At 44.9% G+C, this 14,257-nt stretch overlaps 1 protein-coding gene across 2 annotated transcripts in view; it reads left to right on the top strand.

Annotated features, from left to right (window-relative positions):
* Positions 1-14,257, top strand: part of SGPP2 (sphingosine-1-phosphate phosphatase 2) — a 144,521-nt gene that overhangs the window by 24,800 nt on the left and 105,464 nt on the right. The gene's annotated exons all lie outside the window — the stretch shown is intronic.

A 14,257-nucleotide genomic window follows, 5' to 3' on the forward strand; every position in this document is an offset into this window, starting at 1 on the left:
ATGGAACCTGGTATATGCCTGTAGATTACTGGGAGTTAAAGTAACACCATCTTTATTTGTTGCTGTTCCAAATATTCAGCCTATTGCAAGAAATCAGCATGCAGCTGTGTCAATATAATTTTGTATTGGATCTTGCTAATGCATTTTTTAGTATCTGTCTAGATAAATCAATCTGTCTTTGCCTTCATATGGGAAGGCCAACAATGGACATTCACTGTACTTCCCCAGGGGTAGCTGCATAGTCCAATTATTTGCCACAGCCTGATGGGTAAGGACCTAACTAACTCGGAAAGAACTCAAAATGTAATCCTATTTCATTATATTGATGACATGTTAACCAATAATTCTCTTTCAGAATTAGAGGAAGCATCAGGGACGCTGATAACCCATCTGGAAAACTGAGGATGGGCTGTCAGTTGTAACAAGTTACAGGGTTCTGGCTATTCTGTCAAATTCATAGGTTTTGTGGGGTTGGGTAAGCCAAAGTTATTCCTTCTGCTGTATTTGAAAGTTACAGTGTTTCCCCTCACCACAAATGCTAAAGCAGCTAATGGCTTTGCTAAGATACTGGAGACAATTCATTCCCCACTTAACCCAGATACTAAAACTCCTGTATATATTAGTCAGAAAAAGATGTGATGGGGAGTGAGAGGCAGAAGTGGGGGCAGTTGCACAGGCACAGACATTAAGAGGGGTGAACCCAGATCTGCTCTGTGAATTGGATGTGTCTAGCACCGGCATTGGCTTTGGGTGGGGTCTGTGGCAGAGGCAGCAATCTAAAGGAGTACCCCTACATTTTTGGTCCCAATTTTGGAAAGGAGTAGAATTAAGTAAAACCTTCTGGAGAAACAACTCTGTGCTGTCTATGATACTTTGTTGCAAGTGGAAGGGTTAACAAAGTAACCATTTGTACTGACAGGTGGGCAATTCATAAAGACCTTACCACGTAGATGGCAATCTGGAAGCAGAAACAATGAATAGTCATAGGCCGTCCTTTGTGGGGAAAAGTGGTGTGGGAAGACATCTGGAATGCCTGCCAGCTAGGCAAGGGAACTGTCTATCTTGTCCCTGTGCACACCAGTAACACACTGTCTGGAAACATCAAGGCAATTGCCCTTGCCCAAATCTTAAGCTATGCCTCCAAAGCTCAAGAAGCTGCAGAAAGGTTCCACTGGAAGAGTGGGCACTCCAGTCTTTGTGGCATTTTGCCCAGCAGTTCCAACTCTCCATTACATGGCATCATTTGATAGGCATAACTCTAAAGTGCCCATCCTGCTCTTTTTGACAATTAGGGTGGCTGTTGCATCAAACTCCTGTGATCCAGTGGCAAGTGAACTACATGCTTTCACTGCCATAGCTATAGCTACTGGACCACTGGGGCAACCCTATGTCCCAGCAACCATATATAAAACACTATCTAACATTCCCAGTAATTTGGGAAATGGTTAAAACTGGGTATAGAGCTAAGAGACCCCCTGGTAGTACTGTCCATTAGCCATCTTTGCACTTGGCAGGGCCGCCGCAGTCACTGAGTGCCATGTAGCCGCCTTAGCTAAACACAGTACCCAGGCCCAAAGCAGTATTGCCCAGGCAATATCACTGCTGAATGAAGAAACCCCCCAGTTAAGCAAAGATTTATTGCAAAATAGAATGACCTTAGTAATTTAGATGGTGGCACAAGGTGGAACTTGTGCCCTAATGAAGTCCGATGTTGTGTGTCTATCTCTAATCACTCTAAAAAAATGTTATGTAGATTTTAAAACATATGCAAAAGCACATACATAATATTAGTCAATTATCCACTGTCCCTCTGTCTGACTGGTTTAATTCCCTTTCCTGGCCTTGGTGGCATCTTCATCAATCTACTTTCTTTATGTGGAGAATTAATAGCTTCTTGTTGTTTAATCTCTTGTTATTGTGGGATACGGATGCCATGCCTGTGCTAATGTCAGTCTGCTCTGTGGGGTGGATTGTGTCATCACAGGGGCCAGGACCTCCTTCCTTTAGAGAAAAGAGACTGAGAAGACCAGGGGGGAAAAGAATGATCAAACCACTTTTCTAGTTATACATTAAGCAGACCTTCTGAAACTTCTTTGAAGATTGTTTTCCCGTGATGCTAGACACTATTGTCTTAGAATTATACTCTAAGGACCATTCTGGGCATATGTATAATTGTAATTCCAAAGTTCCCTTGAGTCATGAGACTTAATGTGTCTGCTCTAAAAGCTTACAATCTAGGCCCCTATTCTCTTACAAGTATTTTCTAAAGATGATCATACCATTGTTTTTTTTTGTTTCTGGCTTATTTTGTCTCACCAAATGTCCCACATGTTCATTCACATCATTGCATGCCTCACGACATTGTTCCTTTCTGTAGCAGCACAGCCTTCGTTCATAAGTATACACCATTGTTTGCCAATCTACTTCTCCATCGGTGCATCCTTCAGCCACCTGCATTCATTGGGCATCATATATAGGACCCAAAGTCCACAGTCCATCAACATTCTCTATAGTGACAGCTACATCTCTCCTTTTTACAATGAAAGCCAAAGCTTATCTCCCCTTTCTCACTCACTGGCCTGGACCACATGGTTGCCCCTAATTGCAAAAGAGGCTGAGAAAGGAGCAAGTAGAATTGTCAGGATTGACTTGGACCCATCTTCCCCCATTGCCTGAGGTTGGGCTGGGAATTTGCATTCTGCTAATAAACCAAAAAGAGAATGATGGGTATTTAGTAAGCAATTAATGATGTAGGTGATGTTATGCTTTGAAAACTTGAGTGCCTGGGGCATTCAGGAGCTGTTGCTGTAGGCAGCAAGGAGCCCTGGTATCCAGGCAAGACTCACAATAGAAGGGAAGAGTGGGTTGATCATTGCATAATTGTAGAAAGAATCAAGGTTGATAAATCAGACACTAAGGCAAAGCTAAATCACAGAATATTCCATATGAAGGATAAAAACCTATGAGAAGTAGGAAGGACTAATCTTTATTACAATTTTCCATAGATGGCTTTAGTTAATCCTCTTAATGACAACATCATTCCACAAATATTTATTGAGTGCTTACTCTATGCCAGGCATGGAGCTAGGCACTGCAGATTCAGCAGTGAGTAAAACAGGTCATAGCCCCTTCCCTTGTGAACATGCAGGCAGACGAAGGAGGCAAAACAATAACCATCGAAGCAGATAAAGGTAACATGATGTGAGGTGGTAATGAGTAGTGAGGGAACACAGAGCAGGATGAGTGGATGGAGGCCCAAGGGATGAGGGTGCGTCTCCACCACCACCAGGAAGCAGCTTCTGGTAGCGCCAGGACACTGAGGCAGGCTGGCGTCCAAAGAGGCCGGATGGTGGTTGGCAGATCGGGCCACTCTCCCAGGTTGGACTCTAGAGCCATCACTTGGGGATACATCATACAGCTGGGCATTGGGGGACCCAGGATCTCACATAGGCCTCTGTGGTGAATACAATCCTATCCTAGCTCTTCTGAATTTTACCTTGAACTATGTCTGGGGCACAGTGCCTGAGTTTTACCCTGTCTTCTTGGTCTCTGCTGGCGAGGTGTGGTCGCTGAAACAGCGGGGCTGTATTCCACCACACCATGAGTACCTGGGACTCACCAGCACCGGGCTTACATGCAGGATGGGGGGGCTGTGGTTGTGAGAGGGAGCGCAGGCTCAGGAGTCCCATCAGATGGGTGTGGATACCTACTCTCCCCTCACTGGTGGATGAACTTGGCAAATTAGCCTCTGAGAAGCTTGGTCTTCTCACCTGCAAACCGGGACTGGTGATAATTCCTACTATAGAAGGTGGTGAGGAATGCCCTCTTTAATGCATATAACGGGACACAGTAAGTGCTCAATAAATGCTAACTCTGTTGTTTTTGTTGGTGGCATTTAGAGCATCTTTGCATTATTTGATGTTATGCTCACATTGCAGAGCTGGCCCCAGGAAAGAAAAGTTTCCATGCAGAGATCTCACATTTGCAGTTTATAAACTGCAGACTGGATAGAGATGGGCAACAGCTGTCACCAGCTGAACAGCCTGGTGACTGGATGAGGCCAGGCTCCCTGATGGCACAGTTCTGGAGCACAGCATGCTTGACTTTTTATCTTCCCATTTTACATGCTTTTGCAGACAGCACAGTGTGGAACTGGTCAGGCTCCTAATTATGACAGCAGTCCAGAGCCAGGACTAGGCATGCTGTTGACAGGGAACTCCGCACAGAGAACGGTGACAGCTGTTGCCCATCTCCGTCCAGTCTGCAGAGAGACAGAGGAAATGTGTTCAAGCTGTGTGAAGGATTTGGGTTATTTATGAAAGAATTTTTTGATGGTGAAGGTTGCTCAACATTAGGACAGGGTTACAGGGAGAGGCTGTAGAATTCCCGTCTGTGGGGGTTCTGAAGACATGTTCTTGTGTGTGAGATTACTGCAGACGCTGCCCTCCAGCTGTGCCTCTGTCCCGTCTCTTTCTCCAGTTCTCTCCGGACTGTGCTTATGACTAAATGAGCCTTCTCTGAAGGCCTGGGAGGGGAGGCTGGTAGGAGAGAAGAAAGAGGGTTCTTAGTTAACCTGACAGGATGTTGCCAAGGTTTCTGATACTTTGATATCAAGTTCTGGCATTCTGGGCAAAGACGCTAGAACACAAATTCATTTAGTTCATGAAGGACTGAAAAGCCCACCCAGCCAGGTGAGAAACAAAGATGATGAGGTTGAGGGTTTTGATGTGTGGAGAATGTGTCCTGGAGTACAGGGAGGGCAGCCAGTTCTTCCCGGGTCCTATGAGAATGCCCCGGTGTTCAAAGGGGATCTGAAATCTCAGGCATTTAAAAATGCTGGCAGCTAATTAAAAAGCCAACATGTGTGAGCCAAAGTGAACATATCTGAAGGTCATTTCTGCTGTGCAGGGTGTCTGTCTGTGACCTCGGCACTCCAAAGTAATGTCAGCCCTCTTGGCAAGCAGAAGGACAAGCCTCTCTTCAAAGTTTAAACAGGGACTTGAGGCAGCACAATTCCTCTTTTAAAATGAGAACCTCTAGGGTGGGCCACGGTGGCTCAGCAAGTAGAGTTCTCGCCTGCTGTGCTGGAGAACCGGGTTCAATTCCTGGTGCCTGCCCCTGAAAAAAAAAAAAATGAGAACCTCTATATTTATGGCTTGCAGCATAAGGAAGCTGCTGTTCCATAGATAAAAAATAAGAAAATATTGGACATTTCATATGCCTTGATCTAAAAGTAATAATTTACCCATTTGACAAAAATAAGAATGTAGTCAAATAGTAACTGTGTTTCTTGCAGCATCCAAAATTCCTGCCACTTCTGAGGACTGTGAGAGACCCATCACTGCTCCAGCATTCCATGTATTTAATAACAAACCATGCCTTGCAGATGGAGATGACATCAGCGATTGCCTTGCTAATGCCCACCCCATTATGTCCCAAATGAGACATAAGCTAATGTCCCATGTGTACCAGGCAGCTTCAAGAGTTTGCCCTTCCCAGAACTAATGGCATAATGGCTTAACATCCTTCAAGCTCTAACACTAGTATAGTCATTTGCAGAAACATCTCAAAGCGCTGTTTTCATTTTCTGCTTAGTCATAGGCTGCCATTTTCCCAGCTGGGCCCAGTTGAGATTTAAATGATTGTTATCCACAGGCAGGTGGGTGGATTCCCACTCCAAAGGCAGGAAGAGTCCCCTATCATCTGGGATCCATAGTTAGAAGAAGTTGGAAATGAGGTGACTCAGTGATGGTGCCATCCTCTCTGCTGGGATGTTGTCTTCAGGGGAAATGTGGCCGGCGGATCTCTCATAGGAACAGTGAGGGGGTCTCCCTCTGCTGCCACATCTCCCGTGCCACCTCCAGCTGAACTCCTGGGGTGGGCGTGGAGAGCAAATCTTTGTTAGGTGTAAGGAGAAAGACAGGAGAAGGACCTCATGCCTCTCTAGCCTCCCCACGTGTCTCAGAACTAAAACTCCAATGACAGGATTTCCCCAATTCTGAGAGCTCTCTGGATGAGTAGGATGCCAGGTTTCTTTTTTTTAACCATTCAGTTTCTCCATATTGATTTATAAATACCAACCCCCTTGAGTATTTCCTTCATTCTATACAGAATGTATTTTGGCCAAATGCATAATACTTTCTTTTTTTTTTTTAATATTAATTACCATTTATTTTCAGCATACATTCTTACGCTTGTCCTTCCAATTAATTAGAATCCCAGTCCTTCCCCCGGCCCCCGATGCTTCACATTTAGTAAGAAGGAGCAAAGAATAAAAATTGTGCCTCAGAAAGGAGAGGAGAAGCTGGAATCAGAAACTAAAAAGAAAACAAAACCACCTACTAAAACAACTCTCCAGAAGCGATTTTTAGAGTGCCTAATACCTGGTGCATATTTTCAAGGAAGAAAAGTTCCCTGTGTGTGATTTTAAAAAAAGTGATCAAATCCTCATCCCATAGTCAACCTTGATAGTGAACACTTTGAAAGCCGTGTTAGTCATCTAGAAAACTGACCACGTATGGCACACTCATTAGTGTGTAAAAATCACTTGGATGTGCCCAAATGGTCCCCTGCGTGTGCTGCAGAGCTGACTTGGAATGTCCTGAGTGGATGAGCTGAGGGCTGTTGTGCTGGTGCGGGGCCATCTGAGAACCCAGCCCCCAGGTAACCCCCGACCCTCAGAGGGCAGAGACTCGGGTACTTGCTCTGCCTTGCCACAAACCACGGTCTCTTAGTGGCTTTGTGCCTCAGTTTTCCAATTTGGAAATTCAGATTCATGGCATTACAAGGGCACTAAAAGCAGAGGCAGGTAGATATCAAACTCTTTCTGAGATGGGAAAGAATCATGATGCCTAAATTTTAAAATATATTCTCATGTTCATCAAGCAGGGCAGAGGGGGACATGGGCACCCATTGCTTAGCAGTTGTTTAGTGCTGGGGTCTGTGGGGTGATTATCATCATTATCATCATCAATAATTTACAGATATTCTGTGCTTGCTCCGTACCAGGCACTGTTCTAAATGCTGCACACATATGAACATACAGAGTCCTCACAACTCTTTAAGGAAGATATTTTTGTTTTTGTTTTTTTTCTGGTTGAGGAAGCGGAGGCCCAGAGAGATGAACTAACTTGTCCAGGGTCACACAGCTAGTGGGTGGTCCAGCAGGCATTGAAACCCAGTCTCTGAACCACAGGGCTGTCCTGCCTCTTTTGATAAGAGAGCCAGAGGCCATTTGGCTTACTTCCAAAAGAGCAGATGCATCTCTTGGTCAAGCATTTTCTTTTGATAACAGTGACCATTCTGTAAAAAATTGAAATCTCCATAAGTGAGACCTTTTCTGCTTCATGTCTTTGTTGCAAATGCAACAGAGAAAATTTGCTTGTATTTGCTCCTTCACCCTTTTGGCAGTCTAATGGTAAAGAGAATCTGGTGGGTTTTATCTTTTGAAAGAGATAAGGGGCAATAAAACCCAGGTAGCTTTTGGTGGATCCCATTCCCCTTGCTGATGACGGGTGTTTTGTATCTTTCTTTTGGGGTTGGACTCTGGAGTAAAGCTATCCAAGGTGAGATGCATACAGCTCTTGGCAAGGTGGAAACGTCGACCCTCAGAGAACCTGGGAGTGAGTTCAGAGCTAACATGACTCTTGTTTTGAAGTGGCAGGTTAAAAAGTTCCTTCCAAACTTGTGGTTCAGAATAAAGTTTTCTTTAGCTTGAAACAAAGAAGATTGCAGAGATGTATTCTAATGGAGGTTTGGAAGCACACGTAGACTTGTTCCTAGATAGGTAGACCGGTTTCTTGTACATGACAATCAGGCTTTTTGCCTGGGCCTCAGTTACCACTTCTGAAAATGAGGCAATTGGGCAAACAGTGATTTTTAACCAGGGAGCTTTTTAGAAATGGACCCATGGTGGCCTCACCCCAGACTTTTTAAATCAGTCTCTGGAGGTTGGGTCCAGGTATATGCACTTACCAGAGTCATTAAGAGGCCTTGGATTGCTCTGAAGTCCCTTCCGATCAGAGTGTGTCTATGGCAGGCTTGCCTTTCTTCATTCCACAAGTGTTTTCTGGATGTTCACTTGTGGTGGGCAGAGAAATGGCCACTGCCCTCCGTGCTGGGGATTCCACAGGAACCAGTTGGTCAAGGTCCCTGGCCTCAAGGAGCTTGCAGTCTAGCACAGGCAGGCAAACCAACAGGTCCAAGAGGAAGAGAACTTCAGTGGGACATACTATGCAAAAGATAGAAGAGAATCCTGCAGTGGAACAACGAAGAAGGTCGCCAGAGAAGGCATCTGTAAGAGAGACATTGGAGCAGAGATCTCAGAGAAGAGAAGGGGGTAGGTGGGCTCAGTACAAAGGTCATGAGGCTGGACATAGGGGAGGTGGCTCTAGAGGCCATGGTCTATCCCTTTGGGCTGTATTCTAGGACTGTGGGAAGCCACTGGAGGGTGGTAATGGTTGTTATGTTTGTTTTTAGAAATGAATTGGTTCTTTTTTATTTGCATTTGAATAAGATCATTTTGGCCATCCTGTGATGCTTGATAAAGTGGATTTAGGAAATAAGCATTGGTATCTGACCAACTGCATGTTGCTTTTAAAATTGAAATAAAATCCACATATCCATTAAAATCCCCCCGCCCCCGTTTGAAATGTGCATCTCAGTGATTTTTAGTGTATTCACAAAGTTGTGTAACCATCACTGCTACCTACTTTTAGGACTTAAGAACAGATTGATATAAGTTGTAAATTTGAGACAGTATAGGAAACCATAATACTAACAACAGAATGAATAAAAGAAGGCTTGATGGGATCAGTTAATATTAAGACTCTAGCTTTCAGCATGCCCTGTAGAACTTTCTGCGATAATAGAAATGCTGTCTATTTGTGCTCTCCAAATTGGTAACCACTAGCCATGTGTGGCAATTTAGGACTGGAAATGTGTTTGGTATGACCAGAGGAACAGAATTTATTATTTAATTTTAGTTTATTTAAATTTAAATAGCCACATGTGGCTGCCATATTGGATAGTGCAGCTCTGTGGCAACTTACAAATTCACAGCATTATCTGAGATCATTCTCCCATCTCCCTTACCTCCCCAGTTTCCAAAATGATTGAAATTTTGGAGCATATGCTGTACAAATTGTTGCACTTAAACCTAATCCTCACTACAAAGAAAAATCCTGGGGAGTTCCCATAAGGAATCCAGATGCCGGGGGTGGTGAGGGGGTGGCATAAGGAATGGGGCATGTTTTCTGGAAACGTATCTGTGTGGGAGTAAACCCTGTTGGCACCAGGCATGGGTGACATCTGTATGCTCATGGGAGGGCAAAAGAAAGTTGTGAGCTTGGATTCAGCTTCACAACTCACAAAGAATAAAAATAACTCCAAAAACCAGAATATTTTGAGAGGGCAGGAAAGGCATGAAAGTAAGGTGGCTTTTCCCTGGTTATGTTGTGGGTGAATTGCATGTGATAATAAAACAAGCCTTTCTGAAATTCCTTCACCAAACTATTAGTTGAGAAGAATCAAAGAGCTGTGAAAGACTCTTTAAACTCTCATGGTTAAACTCTACCCATTTCCAAAGTCCTCCTTATGCTGTGGCTATTAAAACAAACAAAAAGAAAGAACCTCCAGAGGTTTGCATTTTTTTATTTAGAGGATTTGCCTTCAGAAGAATAAAAGGAGCCCAAAAGCAGGTTTTATGAATGCTTATGAAGGTTATAGAATAGTCAGGGTCTCTTTTCATTGTTCTCCATTGCCTGTTTTTTGAATCTTTTTTTTTTTTAAGCTACCATGCTTTGCAAATATGAGGTATATATAAAACCAACATATTTAAGATGCTTCATTTCCTAAAACTTTCTGTACTGTTGTGGAGCAAAGATGAATCTTTGATATTTATTATGTATGGAGTTATGAAAAATGAGATGGTTTTTAATGAATAATTAATATTATAAAATATGAAATGTTGGGGAGAAGACCAAAAATACTTATCGCTTGACAAACTTAGTAGTAAAACACTCCTTCAGGCCAACCTCTAAAACTTCAGGGCATTTCCCGACAGCCGGAGGGTCCCCGCAGCCCGTGTATCAGGCCCTGTTCAGGCTCGGCTGGGCCTCAGGCCAGGGGGGTCTGGGGGTCGCGAGGGGGCAGTACTTGCCAGTACTGTAGTCCACCCAGGGAGGACGGATGAGGGAGTGAGACTATGCAGACCTCAGATGAAGGCTTGGGCATGTGGGCGTGGAATGCTGGGGTCCCAGGTGCCTGGAGAATGTTCTAGAACCCTGCTCATGTTCCCTTGTTCTGTGCAGAAGGACATGGCTGGAGAAGGGTCAGTGTGGTGTCTAAATCATGGAGCCAGCCCGGGGCCTGGGCACTGGCGGCCCGGGTCTAAGGGCGACACTGAGTCTTATGCTTTAGGAGCCCGTGGCCATTTCAGTGCCTGTGTGGTGAATGAAGCCTCACCCGGGACCTCCCAGCAGCTCTTCCTGGGCTACTGGGGTTATCCATTAGGATCCGGGTCCACAGGTGGCCTCTCCTGCAATCAGAAGTCAGAAGGTTTGTTTCCTATTTCTGAGTTTCCTGGGTGGTATTTTTCTTCTTCTTTTTTTTTTTTAGCTTTATTGAGATACAATTCACATACCATAAATTTACCTATTTAAATGGATTTTAGTACATTCACTGTTGTGCAACCATCATCACACAGTCAACTTTAGAACATTTACATCACCCCCAAAAGAAATTTGTGCCCATCAGCAGTCACTCCCCTCTCTCTGCCCCACCCCCCACCAGATGAACGCTGATCTACTTTCTATCTCCATAGACTTGCCGAGGGCTTTTCTACTTTGAAAAGTAGTGTTCCTTTTCATGTGTATATGTTAAATACTCCAAGATAGAATAATAAAAACAGCACCTTCAAATATTTTGTTTTCACAACAGATGTAGATTCGTGTTTCTCAGACTGCAGCCTGTGAGCCCCCTGGGGAATCGTGTTCAAATTCAGAGCGAGTCAGAGCGTCTGGGGAGGGGCCTGAGAGCCTGCATTTCTGATAAGCTCCAGGCGACTTTACTGTAAAGGACAAGGACACAGAGGACGCTGAAGTCATTGTTTTAGCCAAAGCAGCTCCATTTCAGACAGCACGCCAAGGACTTGAGATTTATAACTGGCTTAGAATGGCAGAGTCCCAGTATATACATAGAAAACACAAGTGCGTGCGCGCGCGCTCATGCTCGCTTGTGTGCATGTGTGTGTGCATGCGTGTGCATGTTCCTGCGGTGAGTGAGGCAGCAGAGCGGGTCTTTGTGTGCACGGAACCTCAGCTGCCTTAATTCTACAGTTGGTGCCGTGAGGACCCCAAGCATTTTGATTTTCTCTCGTCTTCATATCTGCACTTCCTGATCATTGCCATCCTTATCCAAGCAAATGGAGAGCCTCAGGTTGTTTACCTTGGGCTGGTTCCCTTCCTTACTGGAAAACCGTATTTCTCTGGCCATCCCTGGTGCATCAGGGTGATTGGTTCTGGTCACACAGCGCTTTCTGGAAACTGTTATATAAGAGATGAGAGCCACGTTTTCCACACTTGGCTGTCTTCAAGGAGTTCTGGTTCCTTAAGTATAGGAACTGCGGTCCCTGCTGACTGGGAGGGAACCCGGGGCACGGGCCACAACGCCTCGCCTTGGGACAGCCGACTTTGGGCCACAGCCTCCAGGCTCACGGGGTGGGTGCCACAAGGCCTGGGGCACGCACTTTTTTTTTTTTTTTTGAAGGACTCTGTTTCTCTGGGTTTCATCGAATTGTTTTTGTTCCTGTGGTTTCTTGCTAAATAACTGTATCATCGAATCCCACAAGGCAAGGCCAAGGCTGAAAACAGAAACAGAGCTTCATTCATCTTCCGGGATGGCCCGTGGAGACTGTGAGCTTCCAGGTTTTATTTCAGATGTGCAGTGAGAGTGTGGGGGGTTCCTGACGTGTGGCTGGGCTGCAGGAGGAGGCTTGGGGTTGTGTGAAAGCTTTTAAGAGGGCAGTGTTAGAAGTGGCTGAGCCTCTCACTAGGCCAACTCGGCAGGTGAACTCACCGCCCTCCCCACTATGTGGGACATGCCTCCCAGGGTGTAAATGTCCCTGGCAGTGTGGGACAGAAATCCCAGGGATGAGCCGGGACCCGGCATCGTGGGAATGAGAAAACCTTCTCAACCAAGAGGGGGAAGAGAGAAATGAGACAAAATAAAGCCTCAGTGGCTGAGAGATTTCAAAGAGACTTGAGAGGTTACCCTGGAGTTATTCTTACACATTATATAGATATCCCTTTTTAGTTTAGGGTGTATTGGAGTATCTGGAGGGAACTACCTGAAACTGTTGAGCTGTGTCCCAGTAGCCTTGATTCTTGAAGACGATTGTATAAAGATATAACTTTTTCGCTGTGACTGTGTGATTGTGAAAACCTTGTATCTGATGCTCCTTTTATCCAGAGTATGGACAGATGAGTAAAAAAATATGGATAAATAAATAACGGGAAAATAGGGGTAAAATAAATTGGGTAGATGGAAATACTAGTGGTCAGTGAGAGGGAGGGATGTATGAGTTTTTCCTTTATTTATTGATTTTTTAAACATGGGCAGGCACCGGGATTCGAACACGGGTCTCCAGCATGGCAGGCAAGAACTCTACCCGCTGAGCCACCATGGCCCACCCGCATTTTTTCCTTTTCTAAGTTTCTTTTTCTGGAGTGATGCGAATGTTCTAAAAATGATCAGGGTGATGAATACACAATTATGTGATGATATTATGAGCTACTGAGTGTACACCATGTACGGATTCTGTGTGTGTGAAGATATGTCAATAAAAATATGAAAAAAAAAGAGGGCGGGCCACAGTGGCTCAGCAGGCAGAGCTCTCGTCTGTCATGCTGAAGATCCGCGGTCAATTCCCGGTACCTGCCCATGCAAAAAAAAAGCTGAGTGGACACCCTGCAGCATGTCTGTGACTCCGAGACGCACCTGAACCTGATGAAGATGGAAAAGCACTGAGCAAGGACAAGAATGAGAGGACAGCGACAGCGCGGAGAGCACGTCTTAGGTCATGCCTCTTCCTGGCTCAGGCACTTTTAGGGGCTCCGTATTCCCACTACTTACCCAGGCCCCCTAGCGAGGCCTTGAAGACACCTTACCCTGGTGCCGCCTTCCCTTCTACTTTGCTGCCTCTAGCCCCCTCGTGCTCAAGCTGTCCTGGGCCATGTGCTCCTCCAGAAACACCAGCGGTGCTTTGCTACTTCCCTGTCCCTCTTCTTACATTTCCATTCAACCCGAATTTTCCTCTTCCCTTTCAAATTTCCCTAAGAACCAACTCATTTGCCTCCTCCTCTAGGATGTGTAGTGTGTGTGTGTGTGTGTGTGTGTGTGTGTGTGTGTGTGTTTTATAATCGTCTTACCTTTGTTCCCTCTTATAACTGGGCACTTCTGACATTTTAAAATTGTTTATATTTTCAATAAAAACAACGCAGACACACCTGTGTGTGGTATGATGCAGTTTACAGAAGTGACTTCTTTTCATCTTACCTCTGAAAGGTGTACCTACTGCACAAGTGAGGAAGTACAAAGTGCCCCAGAGTTGCCCAGCGGAGTTGGCATTGCACACAAAACCGGTGCCAATGCCCAGACCCTCTGAGGCTCCCCTTTATCCGATTGTATCGGTTAGAGCTAGCGGGAGCTGATGAAGGAGGGTTCTGTCTCATGTAACAACTTCCAGACCCATGGAATTCCTGGTTTTACTTATTGTGAGATGGCTTATGGGAATGTCACTCTGCTGAGCAAAGTGACTGTCATAGGTCACACCCATCCCCAGGCCCTTTATTTCATGTGTCTTTGAGCTGTTGACTTTAGGAGGCCTTACATTGTATCCCTAAAGTTTTTGCAAAATATGACAAAAAGATTTTAGGTCCCTGGGGAAAATAAAACAAGCAAAGAGCAATAAGGCGGAAAAAATGCAAGGAGTTGGTCATGAGACAGTTGGTGTGGATGTGCATTTGGACATGTCATGAATAAGTGAGGTCCAGGGGGAGTGCATGAGCTCGGTGCCTGTGGTGGTTGTATGTACCCCAGAAAAATGTTCTTAAATCTAATCCATTCCTACAGATGTGAAACCATTGTAAATGGGACCTTTTCATAAGGCTACTTCAGTGAAGGTGTGACCTGCCTCATTCAGGGTAAGACTTAATCCTCTGTCTGGAGTCCTTTATAAATGGAATGAATACAGAGAGAG

This window comes from Tamandua tetradactyla, chromosome 3, assembly GCF_023851605.1.
Source record: "Tamandua tetradactyla isolate mTamTet1 chromosome 3, mTamTet1.pri, whole genome shotgun sequence".
NCBI lineage: Eukaryota > Metazoa > Chordata > Mammalia > Pilosa > Myrmecophagidae > Tamandua > Tamandua tetradactyla.